Source organism: Heterocephalus glaber, unplaced genomic scaffold (assembly GCF_053883595.1).
Source record: "Heterocephalus glaber isolate CG9 unplaced genomic scaffold, H.glaber_assembly_v1.0 deba00000122, whole genome shotgun sequence".
Classification (NCBI taxonomy): Eukaryota; Metazoa; Chordata; class Mammalia; order Rodentia; family Bathyergidae; genus Heterocephalus; species Heterocephalus glaber.
This window is the reverse complement of record NW_028258138.1, coordinates 78,393,205-78,407,087: the sequence shown is the minus strand read 5'-3', so window position 1 is coordinate 78,407,087 and position 13,883 is coordinate 78,393,205. Positions and strand designations below refer to the sequence as shown.

Here is a 13,883-nt window from a genome sequence, read left to right as displayed (position 1 = left end):
ATATGGGCCTGGGGTTGGTGGTCATATCTGAGTTTGAATTTTATTTATTTAATTTGTTTACTCTGTGTGTGTGTGTGTGTGTGTGTGTGGTACTGGGTACTGAACCTAGTACCTTCACACTGAGTTACTTCCTCAGCCTTTTCTTTACTTTTTATTTTGAGACAGGGTCTCACTAAATTGCCCATACTGGGCTTGAACTTACAATGCTCCTGTTGCAGCCTTCCAGAGTGCTGGTATTATAGGAATGTGCCGCTATGCCCTGCTTTTTATTTGCTTTTTTGGTAGAACTGGGGATTGAATTCAGGGTCTCACACATGCTCTACCACTGAGCATTATCCCAGCCTGTGAGTCTTAATAGTTGGTATCTCTGTCAGGTATTTTTATTTTTTTTTTAGTACTGGGGATCCAACTCGGGATCTTGTGCATGTGAGGCAGGTGGCGGCACCACTGAGCTAAATCCCTGGCCCTCTGTCAGGTGTTTTTATTTTTTTATTTTTTATTTTTATTTTTAATTTTCTTTTTGGTACCGGGGATTGAACTCGGATCTTTGCGTTTGCGCAGCAGGCGGTGAAACCACTGAGCTAAATCCCCGGTCCCCATCAGGTATTTTTGGAGTTATTCAACTCTCATGTATATGAGGTAGCTGGATATGTGCATGTATATTTCAAAGTGAAGCTATCTCATATAACCTCAAGCCTCCTTTCTTCATCTTTGTTGTTGTTGTTCAGTACTATGGGTTGAACCCAGGGCCTTCACACGGAGCTATGTCCCCAGCCCTTTTATTCTGAGACAGGATCTTCCTTAGTTGCTAAATTACCCAGGCTGGGCTTGAATTTATGTTTCTCCTGCCTCAGCCTCCCAGAGTGCTGGGCTTATAGGCATGTATCACTGTGCTTGGCTTCATTTCTTCATCTTGAAAATAGGATCACCTCTGGGATTTTATGAGAGTTGTTATCCCCATTATATAAAATTTACAAATCTAAAACAAACAAAGAAAAAAAAGAGAATTGGATCGGTAGGGCTAGGGATGTAGCTCAGTAGTAAAGTGCTGGCCTAGCCCCAATGCTCAAAAAAAAGAAGGTGAAAATGTGAGATCAGTAATAGTGCCTGTATTGGCCATGCAAGGAGACTGATTAGGTGGGCTGACAGGATTAGAGGTGGGAGAGTCCACCATGGCCACCTACTCACTGGAGAGCCAGAGAAAACAGCAGCTACGCAGTCCAGGAAGCTAAAAGCCTCATAACAAATGGAATCGAGGATGCAGGGCGAGTCAGAGACTGAAGGCTGGGAAGCTCCCTGGAGAGTTGCTGATATGAGTCTACACTGAAGGACTGAAGAAACTGGACTCTGATGTCCACAGGCAATGGCAGCAACAAAAGATGCAACTCCCCCAAGCAGCATGGAGGTCCTCAAATGCAGGACGACTTCCTCCTTCTTCTCCTTTCATTCCACCTGGCCTGTAAGCCTACTGGATGGCGCTACACACAGTCAGGGAGGTCTTCCCCTCAATTTGCTGGCCTACCTGCCAATCATCTCTAGAAATACCCTATAGATACACCCAGAAGTGCTGTACTAATTTGATAGCCATTTCTTAATCCAGTTAAATTGGCATATCATAATTAAGGGTCAGAGTGCCTCTCACATAAATTGTGAGGATTAAATGAGAGGGACCATGTATGGGAACTGCTTTGCAAAGTACCTGGCACATGGTATGTATTCAAAGGAATGATACCTAATTTTACTTTTTATTTTCTTATTTCATTTTTTATGGTTCTAGGGATAGAACCCAGGACCTAAGCAAGTGACCTATTGCTGAGTTACATCTGCAGCCCAATTTTTCTTATTTTGAATTCTTAGCTAACTGTGTTTATTTCACAAGTAATTCACATTCCTTGAAGAAAATTGGAAAATCAAGAAAAGCAAAATGAGAAAAATTATTTCAAGTAACTTCATGTCTTACCACTCAGATTAGCTACTAACAATGCCTGTGTAAAATACACATGAAATCTAGACTGATTTCGGTGCCTATCCACATATTGATTGATTGACTGATTGTGTGTGTGTGTGTGTGTGTGTGTGTGAGTGTGACAGAGAAAGCGAAAGAGAGAGTCAGAGAGAGACACAGACAGAGCGAGAGACAGAGAGACAGAGAGGTGGGTAAGAAGAGTGAGGGGAGGGAGAAGAGGGAAAGGTGTATTTGTTGTTAGATATTTTATAAAATTAAAGGAAAAATTCCAAAAATACCCATTACTTTTTATTATTGGCACTTCCTCTTCACCCTGGGATATTTAGGGCCCAGACACTGCAGTGTGTACTACCCAATTCACAACTTGCCATTTTAGTCTTCCCTGTATTCTAGATATTAGGGTGCCAACTCATTCCTCATGCTTCTAGACCTCAATTTCTCAGAACGAATCTAGAAAGTGGCTCTTGAGATGTTCTGAGAAAGAAGTGTTCTTTGCAAATAAATTAGGGAAATGCTCCACATTATTTCCTAGTCTTTGAGAAACACAGATGCTTATTAACATATTAAAAACTCAGATTTAAGTGAACTCTTTAATTTAATTTTAATTTTAATTTTTTTGGCTTTTTGAGACAGGGTCTCACCATGTAGTTCAGACTGGCCTTGAGCTCCCTGTGTAGCCTTGAACTCCTGTCTCTGCCTCCTGAGTGCTGGGATTACAGGCTTGGCCACCACACACAGCCTGTAATTTTATTTTGAAAAGTGACATACAGCATGTTAGCTTTCTGTTACTTTGATGAAATACCTGAAATAAATCAATTTAAAAGAAAAAAGGTTTGTTTTGGTTCTTGGTGTTGGAGGTTTCATTGGCTCTGTTCCTTTTTGGGGCGGTGGCAAAGCAGAACATCACGGCAGGAAGTGTGTGGTGGAGGAAGCTGCTCACTTCCTGGTGGCAAGGAAGCAAAGAGAGGGAGGGGCTGGGGTCCCTGTATGGCCTTCAAGAACACTTGCCTAGCAACCTCACTTTCTTCCACCAGACTCCACCCACAAAAGGGTCCACCTCCCTCCCAGCGGCACCATAGGCTGTCACCCAAGACTTTACCAAATGAGCCTTTGGCGGACATTTAAAATCCTAAAAATAAAATTAAAATTTGGGGGTATATACAATTCTATGAAATTTCACACATATTTAGATTCATGTCACCGCTAACACAACCAGGATACAGAACAGATTTCTCCCACCCCCAAAACTCTCTTGCTGTCTTTTTATAGTTACACCCCAACCACTTCATCCCTGGAAACTATTGATTTGTCTTCCACCACTGTAGTTTTTGTTTTTCCCAATCCAAGAGTGTTATATAAGTGAAATCACACAGTGTACAGCCTTTGTGACTATCTTCTTTCATTCAAGCGATACCTTTGAGACACAGCTATGTTGTTGTATGCATGAATAGTTAGTCTTTGTTATTGCTGATTTGTATTCTATTGTAGGGATGTACCAATGTTTATGTATCCTGCAGAAGGATATCTGAGTTGTTCCTAGTCTATGTTGGTTGTGAACAGAGCTGCTATAAGTGTTTGTGTATAGATTTTGATATGAATGTAAAATTTTCACTTCTCTAAGATTGGTGCCCCATAAATGGCTTGCCAGGTTATCTGGTAAATTCATGTAAGCAAACTATTTGTGTAGTGCCTGTCAAGGTCCCACATAACCAGTATTGCACAGAACATACTGTTAATATCCTGTGGACTAATATCTCACAGAATGCCCATTGGGAAATAAAGCTTTGGGAAGGTCTTGAATACTGTCACTTAATGCTGTTTTCGAAAGTCAGAAAAAAAAATTAAAGGACCAACTGGCAACATGTGTATCATTATCTCATTTAATTTAGCTCTCACAAAAACCTGTGATTCTGCAGATGAGGAAACTGGAGCCCTGAGAGGTTAAACAACTTGCTTAAAATGTGCACAGCTGGTAAGTCGCTGAGATTTGAACCATTGTGTCCTATCTCCAAGTCCAGGGCATGTAAGTCTACTTCCTTTGCCTGTCTTTTCTCTCTTTGAATAGCTTCTCTTTTTCCTTTGGCCCTGGTGGAGGCAGTTTTCTCCAGACAACTATCAGTAGATCTGAGTTATCGCTTAGCTAATCACCATTGCTGTTTTGTTCCTGGACTTTGTCTTAGTTATCTGTTGCTGTGAAACAAACTACTTCAAATCACAATAATTTAAAAATAGTTAAAAATCACATATGATCTTTTATGATGTGTTTGAGTGAAGAATTCAGACAGGGCCCAGCAGAATGGCTTTCTCTTTTGCCTCTTGCCCCGGGCTTGGGTTGGGCTGGAAGACAGGAAGTCTGGCTAGAGGCATCTGAAGGACCGAATGTTCACTGGTCTGCCAGTTGATTCTGCATGTGGGTGGAAGATCTACCTGGGGCTGTTTCCCGAAGCACTCACAGGTGCCTTCCCCACGTAGCCTGGGCTTCCTTACAGTGCTATGCCTTGGATCCAAAGGCTCACGTCCCAAGAGAGGGAGAGGCAGGTGGAAGTCACAAACCCTCACTTCCACCACATTCTATTTCTTAGAGGTAAGTCACTAAGTCTGGCCTGTGTTCAAGGGGCAGTAACTTTGATTCCCCCTTTGAAAGGGAGGAATGTCAAACAATTTGTGGAAATGTTGAAAAGCCATCAGATGTTAGGCACATATTGGACACAGACAGTGTCCGTGTAGCAGTCTTTGTGTGAAGCTCACATAGCCTGTGAAAAGCAAAGTGTTGGAATGAAGGTTTCTTATTGACGGTGTTGGGAACTAACTGTTTTCAGAGCTTACGTAGGGTGTACCCACAGTGATTATTTGCTGGCTAGAGAGAATGCTCTTGGAATCCTAACCTCTCTGCCCTTTGGTGGGTATTAATGACAGTTTCATCCAGCCAGCTGTCTCTGGCTAGACTCAGAAATAAGATAGAAGAAACTGAGTGGAATCTCATTCAGGGCTTATTCTTTATGTAATTCTACAAAATGGTGTTGTGATTTCAGTGTCCATATTTTCATTATTCAGTGCAAATTTTTATGCATAGTGAAATTAGCAAGAACTCTTTCCAAAGTGACAGTCAGCTAAAGGAGGGAATTCAATGGTTCATTGAACTGAGAAGTTCAAGTGGATAAATTTATCGTGGTTAGATCTTGGCCCCAAGGAATGTTTTTAGGATATAGTTTCTCTCTGTCCAGGTTTTTCTCTGCATTTTAGCACTACTTCCTGATGCTGTTGGTTTTATTCTCAGGGAAGTTCTTCCCAGGGGATGTTCCAGACTGACACCATCGGCTCTGGGAAAACATTCTGGGGTCTAGCATGCAGTGGTCTAGCATGCAGTGGTCTAGCAGTGGACCAAGTTATCTCTTCCATAGTTCCATAAAGGCAAAGAGATTGATGCTGATTGGCAAGTCTTGGGTCACATGCTCAGCCCTAAGCCAATCACTGTCACAGGAAATCAAGTCCTGGACAATGGGCAGTCAGCCCCACTTGGACCCATGAACTAGGGTTGGAAGAATTTATTTTTTAAAAAGATGAATTTTTTGGTTTGTTAATCAAAAGGCAGTATGCTAAGTATTGCCCTTTGTGTACACCGACGTGCTTTTTGACTCTGAGAACGTTGTCTCCTCTCCAAGGAGCTTTTCCCTCTTTGTCCTCATAATCATGTTTCCACTCAACCTTGGAGGCTCTGAGTCTCTCCCACAGGAGAACAAAATAAAGAGGAAACATATACTTTCTTAGTATAAGGTCTAGCTCTTAAATACTGATGCCTTGATCTACCTCCGTGACTCCCCAGATTCCTGAGTTTTAGCTGAGTCAGTATTTGTGGAGCACAGATCATTATGGTTTTGATCTTAATTTTCTGTGCTCCTCACTTGTCTCTCTAGCCAAGAAGTGATTATTCCATGGCCTGGGGTCTTGACTTTGGACTTTTGGATTCTTTAATCTCTGGTATTAACATGCCTGTTAACTAGCATCTCAATTCTCTTAATTCTTGTCTCTTGTCTTGTTACTCTGTTACCATCCCTATCTTGACTTCATAGTCTCTCTTGGCCCAAGGTATTTCCCAGCTGACACTTCCTGATCAGTATTCTGGGCCATATCTTTTGTGTTGATAGGCCTTCCTCTCTCCTTTTGTCTTTTGAAGGACAACTGATGTACAAATGGATTAGCCTTGGATTCAGAACCAGAACCCTGGGCTTAAAACATAGTGTAGCATTATGCGACTCTAGGCAAGGCTTTTTCATATCTCTGAGCCCCAGTTTTATCATCTGTAAATTGGGAAGAATGATACCTACTTCCCAGAATTGCCTTGGGGATTAAACAAAAGAATGCAAGCATTGCAAGATAGTAATTCTATAATGCTAGTATGTGTGTGAGTGTTCAAAATGAATTTATTTTGTCCTCTTCCTAGTGATATAGGAGAAATATAACTCCTAACCTGCTAGATATCAGATACACCGAATTTGTGTTCCTCAAAATCAAAGAATGAATTCCAAGGAACAATGAAGGTTAAGAATAGGAAAGATTTATTGAGAGATAGTTCCTGAGAGACAGGAGGGGTCCTCAAAGGGAGTTGCCACCAAGGCAACTTTGTCAGGGGTAATTTATACAGCAAAGTCACAACCTTGGTACAACTGTGGTCAAATTACAATCAAATAGGATTACAAGTATAGCTGTTTAGCTAATATTGATCCAATAGGGAAGTGGGTCACATAGCAAGGGTATTTGGAAAGAACAAAGGCATTTTAGGGAAGGGATGGATCTGGATGCTCTGGTCTCCCACCTAGGTGACTGATGTCCATCTAGACTTTACTAGACCAGGTGGTACCAGTTATAGTATAGTCTTGAGTTACTGCTTATCCCCTGAGGGATATAGGCCAGGCAATTCCATCTTTATCTTGAGGCCTGGACTTCCGTGGATGAGCTTCCAGCCACAGTTGTGCAGTATTCTCATCTTCTGCACTGGCTCCCTTGAGGGCCTAGCCCTGTCTGACTGCCTATTAATTTCTACCTAACTTAGCTGCCTATAATATTAGCATCTTCCCTGTCTGAGGTTTTCTCTGCTAAAGCAGGGTGCTCAGCTCACTGACTCAGGAAGGGAAATGTCAGAGCAGGAAAAAAAAAACAAAACCGAAAAACAAAATAGGGATCTTTCCAGCTTTGGTTTTCAAAAGCTTAGAGCCCCCAGGGGAGCACAAAGAACACCTGGATAGGGCCAAAGTGATGAGAGAACCAGGTCTAAAGAGGGAAGACATTCTCCCTCAGACTTGCAAAGAGCCTACTGTTCTGGGCAGAACAGAGGAGAGAGGGGAAGGGAAACAAACAGAGGAGGTGCAATGAAAGCAGAGATGCTGCCAAACCTGGGGTGTCGGGTGCTGTTCTCTGTTTTTTGGGCAGAGTCCTGAGGAGCAGAAAGGACATGTCCAGGGAGTGAGCCAGCAATTCTGAGTTCCCAGCTTGGCCCAAAAATGGTCTGGGCTGGAAGAGGCCACACAGCCTGGGGATGAGGGACATGTCAGTGGTGATCAGAGAAGACTGATGCTCATGGGCCAGACACAGTGATGACGATTTCAACTGATAACTGTAGGAATGGATGGCAGCAAGGACCAGAATGCACCCCTTCTCACATCCAGGGTTTCTCATGAATATTCACAACCTAGCAGCACCCTGAAAGTGAAAGGAAGGGTTCACATTAATTAGGGTCACGTTTTTAACACCTGATTGGATGGGGCTAAAAATGAAGTGGAGTTATACAAGTATTACAGTTTTGTGCATGGCTGTGTGATAGATTGAGAACCATAACCAGTACCCATAGAAAGCACCTTGCTTTAGTCTTTTGGTGGGTACCACATATGTTTGCTGAGTCTGAATCCAGATGTTGTTGAGCCTTTAAATCTATTTCATGTTCTGCTTAATGCCTAGGGCCCAGGACAGCCATTCCTATATCAGTGGTCACAAAGTGTGGTCCTTGGATCTGCAACACCAGCCTCCCTGAGCACTTGTTTAGAAACACACACTCTGCAGCCCCATGCTAGAATCATTGAATCGGAAAGTCTTCCAGAGCTTTCTGCAGCATGTGAGAATTTGAGAACCACTACCTCACATCATTTCAGCTTCCCAGTCTTATTTGCACATTCAAACATGAATAACCAAGCCCCTCTTGGGTGCTTGGCTGGTTTCTGCTTGGGGCCAGCCACACACTGTGGGCTTCTCTTAGAAAGACAGTAGAGCTTCTGACTTTCCTTAGAATTTTCCTCATTTTGACACCAGCTTCATTTCACTTCATTGGGGGTCCAGCTTCTGGAAGGGAAATGGAGAGATGAAGAGCAGATTGTTTAGTAAATAAATGGGGAGAAGGAACTGCAGGCAAACGTGGTCTTAAAGCTTTACCAAATCTCCAATGAACTGGAGAATTTCAGAGGGAATGATTTTTGTGGCCAGCAAGCTCCTGGGGAAATGTGTGGCCCAAGCACTTCCTTGTTTCTGGGTCAGGAAATGAAGCACACAGATGGAATTTACAACGGGCACATGAATGGAGTCCACACAGCCAGTGACCTTGCTGAGGAGGCTACTTGGCAAAGGCTCCTTTCACAGGCTCTATTCACAAATAGTGAGCACTCCCAGGGCTCTCAGAAGAACAAGGCTCCTGGCTGGCCCCTTTTTCTTTTTCCTCGACTGCTTTTCACTCTTTATGGAGGACTGCCCCTTTTCGGCCCACTTGGGATTGGTGTGAGCCTTGGTTTGGCAGGAGAAAGGAGGAAGTCCACGGTGGCCTACAAAACTGAATTACTCTGCCTCCCTGGCCCCTTTGCCTCAAATAATAGGCTTTTGTTCTTTGAAATTCAGGGAAGTCCCCATTTCTCAGGCTTAAAAAACAAAACAAAACAACCTTCTTTCAAGCTCCTCTCCTGTCTTAAGATGCTTAGCAGGAAACAGTGAAGGGTCAGAACAATAATAAAATTATAAAATTAAACCTGAAAGAATTTTAGATGTTGTTGGAGAACTGACTTTTAAAGAAATATATTTGATGCATTCTTTCAGAAGGACAAAAATATTGGCTCAACTTAAAAATTCAGCTTTAAAAAATATCATAGGGGACAAATGTTTTATATATACATGTAATATATATTTCATATATGAATATATAATATACAATGCATGCATTTCATATATATGAGTGTATATAATATATATGCATCATATATATATATACACACACACACACACACACACACACACACACACACACACACATTAAGAAACAAAAACTGTTTTTGGCTGTAGCCAGTGACCCACTTTCATGAAATATTTGACAGAACAAAACTGCATTACAAAGGAGTAATGCAGTCTTTGGAGTCTGTTGAGATGGTTTTCTTTGTTTTTTTTTTTTTTTTTTTGGTACTGGGGATTGAACTCAGGTCCTTGCGCTTGCGCAGTAGGCGGCAAAACCACTGAGCTAAATCCCCGGCCCCGAGATGGGTTTTTGATAATAGATATAATTTAAATCACTCATCTCTGTTAATTCTTTCCTAATTCTTTTGTGTTCTCTTCTTTTGAAGGTGTATTTTAATGTAACATTATTTTCTTTAATTTCAAAAGCAAATTATATTGAAAAAATCATGATCATTTAGGATTCCATATGCTTCAGTGGTTTAGGTATATTTATATATCTTTGTTTTCATTTTATCATAAAAAATATGCTTTCACCATTTATTTTATAATTTTGTACAATGTGGTAGAGTGGAAAACATTCTTCCATTAAGGACTTTTATTCATCTCTTTGGCTAAGTTAGGACAAGCTAGGGTGTGGAACTAAAACTCAGGTGAGAACTATCAACTTCATGTGAGAGATTATTGTGTGCCCTGTCTCCAGCCGCTCTCCTGTCTTACCCATCCAGCTCAGACTTGTGCTTTCTCACCTCTCAGTTCAGGTAATCATTGTGAGGCTTTCCTCTAAACTCGAGGCCTAAAACATGCCATCCCCAGCTGGCCAAGGGAGAGATCAAATCTTCTGTGGGAGAGGGAGGACTGCAGTGATTGGTTTAGGGATGGGCACGTGACTCAGCCTAGCCAATAAAATACAGTGTGACTTTTCTGGGATTGCTGGGAAAGAGGCAGGTGTCCTACTGGGGCTTCAGTCCTGGAGAAGGTGATTCTGGAGGAGTAATAAGCCTCTTCCTACCCTGAGGCAAACGAGCTGGAAGCTCTGGGCAGAAATTAGAGGCCTTGGGGGAGCCTGGCTGAAGACATACCTGAGAAATGGAGAGAAACACAACCCCATTGAAATGATTCCAACTGAGCCCCAGGCCAGCCTATATCATTTTATTTTTTAAGCAACATGTTGCCATAGGGCTTTAGCCTATTTGGGTTGTTAGTTTCCCCAGAAGAGAGCCATTGATAGCACCATCCCTTCCACAGCAGTCCTGGAATCTGGGGGCTAGGAATTTGCCAGGAAAAGGTCAGGCATTGGGAAAATTTATCTGAAGACTGGTTATCAGACCTAGGGGTGCCAGGTTCTGCATGGAAGAGGGTGACTTGAAGTTGGTGGCTGCAGAGGGCTGCTAGGACTGCTTCCAGCCTTGCCCCTTCGGGATGTGTCTGTCCTGGGAGTGGGGAACCATACAGGACCTGAAGGTGGGGGGCCACACCCCTTCAGCTGTGACAAGAGGACAGGGAGTCCCATCCTGCAGGAAGGCTGTAGTTAGCTAAAACCTGCTCACTGTATTATATCTCTTCATCGCATGGACACTTCCAGTCTCCTGCTCCATGTGTCCATGAAAGTTAGGAATGTATCCCAAGCACCTTCTTTCCCTTTTCCTGGTGAACACAATAGTGACAGCAAGGGCCTGCGGTGGGGCCAGTATGTTTGAGGCACAGAGCAAGCCTACATGGGAGGAGTAAAGAAATTCCCCTGGGGAGCATGGATTCAGGCATGGTGTGGTTGCAGATGAGCTTTGTAGATAGGGAGCAATAGAGGATTTCCAGTGGAGGAGGCACACATTTTAGCCTCTCTTCTGCTTCTGTAACAGGATATACAGAGTAGATAAATTATAAGCAACAGATATTTATTCAGCTCACAGTCCTACAGGCTGGGAAGTCCAGGATCGAGGGGCTGCACTCAGTGAGAGCCCCCCATCCCACCCCTGGGTCTCAGCAGCCATTTTCCTGTCTCAGATCAGCCTCCCCGGTGCTAGAATTACAGGTATGCACACCACACCTGGCTTGATGAGAGCCTCACTGTGTCACAACAGGGAGGAGAACCCACTCCCGCTTAGTCTATCCCCAAGGTAGAGCCCTCATGACCTCACCACCTCTGAAAGGCCTCACCTCTCGATGCCACAGTAATAGCAATTAACTTCAGCATGAATTTTGGAGGGAACATTCAGACCACAGCAGGACTTATCATCTATTTTCTGCTTTAAAGGATCCCTTGGATCTGAAGTGGTGGTGCATGCCTGTAATCCCAGCTACTTGGGAGGTTGAAGCAGGAAGTTCGTAAATTGGGGCCAGCCTGGGAAATTTAGTGCTTAAAAATGAAAAGAGCCTGAGATACTGCTCAGTGATAGAGGACTCATCTAGCATGCTTGGGGTCCTGGGTTCAGTCCCCAGCACTGGAAAATAAAAAGAACCATTGGCTACTGGGTTGAGGATGAAGTATATGATCTGTCTACCCTGCTAGTCAGTTCATTTCCTGACACAGAGATTGTAACTGTTCTTCATAGCTGCCTCCAGCAACCTGTCCATTGTCTGGCTCAGTGAGACTGTTTACTGACAAAGGAAGGCCTGAGCCCTTGTCTATACCCAGCTATGTATTCACTGTCATTGAATGACCAGAGTCAAAAATTCAACCCAGCTGTCTTAGTTACTTTTTCTTGTTACTGAGACCATCTACCCAACATTCACAAATTAAAAGAGGAAAGATTGGGCCAGGGGATTTAGCTCAGTGGTTTTGCTGCCTGCTACGCAAGCGCAAAGACCTGAGTTTGATCCCCAGTATCAAAAAAAAAAAAAAAAATGAGTACAAAGAGGAAAGATTTATTTCAGCTCAGTTTGTAGAGGTTTTAGTCCATAGGTGGCTGGCTCCAAGGCAGGATGGCATGGCAAAGGGGCAACACAGAGGAGAAACAGTCCATGGCAGGGTAGGCAGAGGGCAGCAAGCAGCGAGCCGCGGAGTAGCTTCTTACTGTCCCTTTATATTTCATCCAGGCTACCTGCCTTTTGGGTGAAGCCACCCACATTCAGGGTGGGGCACCCTTAGTCCCTTAGTCCAAGTATCACACCCTTAGTCCCGGCATCAGACACCCTAATCCAGCCACTTTTGAATCTCCCCACCTATGACCAAATGAGGCTTTGGGAGACATCTAGATACAAGTCACAACACCAGCTTATTGTCAGTTTTCCAAGTAATGGAGAAATGCTGTGGCTCCATGATCTGTCTGTGCAGTCAACTAAAGTACAGATTAGACACAAAATCACAACATTTCCTGAGCTTCCAGTGTGTAACCTAGCTGAGCTCTGTGCAGTGGTCAGCAGGGGCTTAGCACTCATGTAAACTATCTTAGAAACAGTAGGGTGTTAGAGGTTCTCTGTTCAGTCCTAATGATAGGAAAGCAACACACCCCACATATTTCTGGTGTTATGTGGGATAGGTCATGACAGTGGATGTATGTTCCCTCATCTTAACCATCATCTTCCCTTCCTTCTAGGCCCCATCACTGGCTGTGGATATCTTTCACAACAAGAGGAGGTAACTGTGGACTGCAGGCCAAACCCAACCTGTTCTTATACAAGCTGCAAGCTAAGAAGAGTTTTTATATTTTTCAATAGTTAAAAAAAAGTCAAAGAAAACAACATTTTGTGATGTGAAAGTCATACAGAATTCAGATCCTAATGTTCATAAATAAAGTTTTATTTGGATCCAGCTGTTTGTTTACATATGTTATTAGCTGCTTTTGGGCTAAGCAGCACTGAGTAGTTTCAAAAGACTGGCCTAAGGAGCTTGAAATATTTACCAGTTGGCCCTTTGCAGAAGTGGTAGGCTGACCCCTGTTTTATAGTAAGGCCAAAATTTGCTTCCAATGTTGGCATTAATAGCTCACATTGTATGAGTGTGGATTTTCCTGAAGTGAATTACCTTGCATTTTACATGTATTAAAATTCATCAGTCTCTTTTCTGCATGATCCTACCTCTTCATTAGTATCTTCTTAGAGTTGATCACACTTAGCTGTAAACCAGTGAGAACTTCAGGTATCTTTTATCAACCTGGAGGTATCATTCAGGAATATTTTGTTTGGAAGACACAGAAAACACACCTGAGCAGCTTAAACACTAAAGGGAATTTATGACCTCTTATAATGGTGAAGTCTGTGGTTAGGTCTAATTTCAGATGAGGTCTGAGCTGGTGACTCAGTAACATCACCTAGGACCCAGTTGATGCATGCCCGTGCTCAGTCATTACTGGGTTTTCACTGAGTCTCTGCTTGGTGACTCCAGGTTTTTTTCTTGAGGTACTGACTGGTTGTGGAAGTTCTAGATCTTTAACCATATACCAGCTTTTTGCAAAGAGAGGATGTCTCTTTCGCTAGTTCCTGCAGATGTGGCTTTTCCCAGAAGCACCAGCAAGCATCTTCCTGTGTGGCCCTGGCCCTGTGGGCTGCCAGCTGCCCCTAAGCCAAAAACCATGGTCACTAACAGCTCACTCCAACCAGGACCCATTTGCAGGGATAAAGGCAGGCTAACCCCATAAGCACTGCATCGCCAGAGACAAAAAATAAAGGTCTTGTTGGCAGGAAAGGGAGGAGTGGATACTAACAATGAACCAAGAAATGTTTACTGGGAGGAGCACTCCCTGCCTTTTTGTTTGTTTATAAGAACTGATGTATAACT

The 13,883-nt window shown here is 43.1% G+C and overlaps 1 pseudogene across 1 annotated transcript in view; it reads left to right on the top strand.

Annotated features, from left to right (window-relative positions):
* The window catches only part of LOC110349642 (uncharacterized), an 85,594-nt pseudogene extending 72,677 nt beyond the window's left edge, over positions 1 to 12,917 (top strand). Inside the window, exon 4 of the transcript XR_015453382.1 lies at positions 12,703 to 12,917. The product of XR_015453382.1 is annotated as an uncharacterized LOC110349642 (transcript). The remainder of the gene's footprint in view (positions 1 to 12,702) is intronic.
* The last annotated feature ends 966 nt before the right edge of the window (positions 12,918 to 13,883 follow it).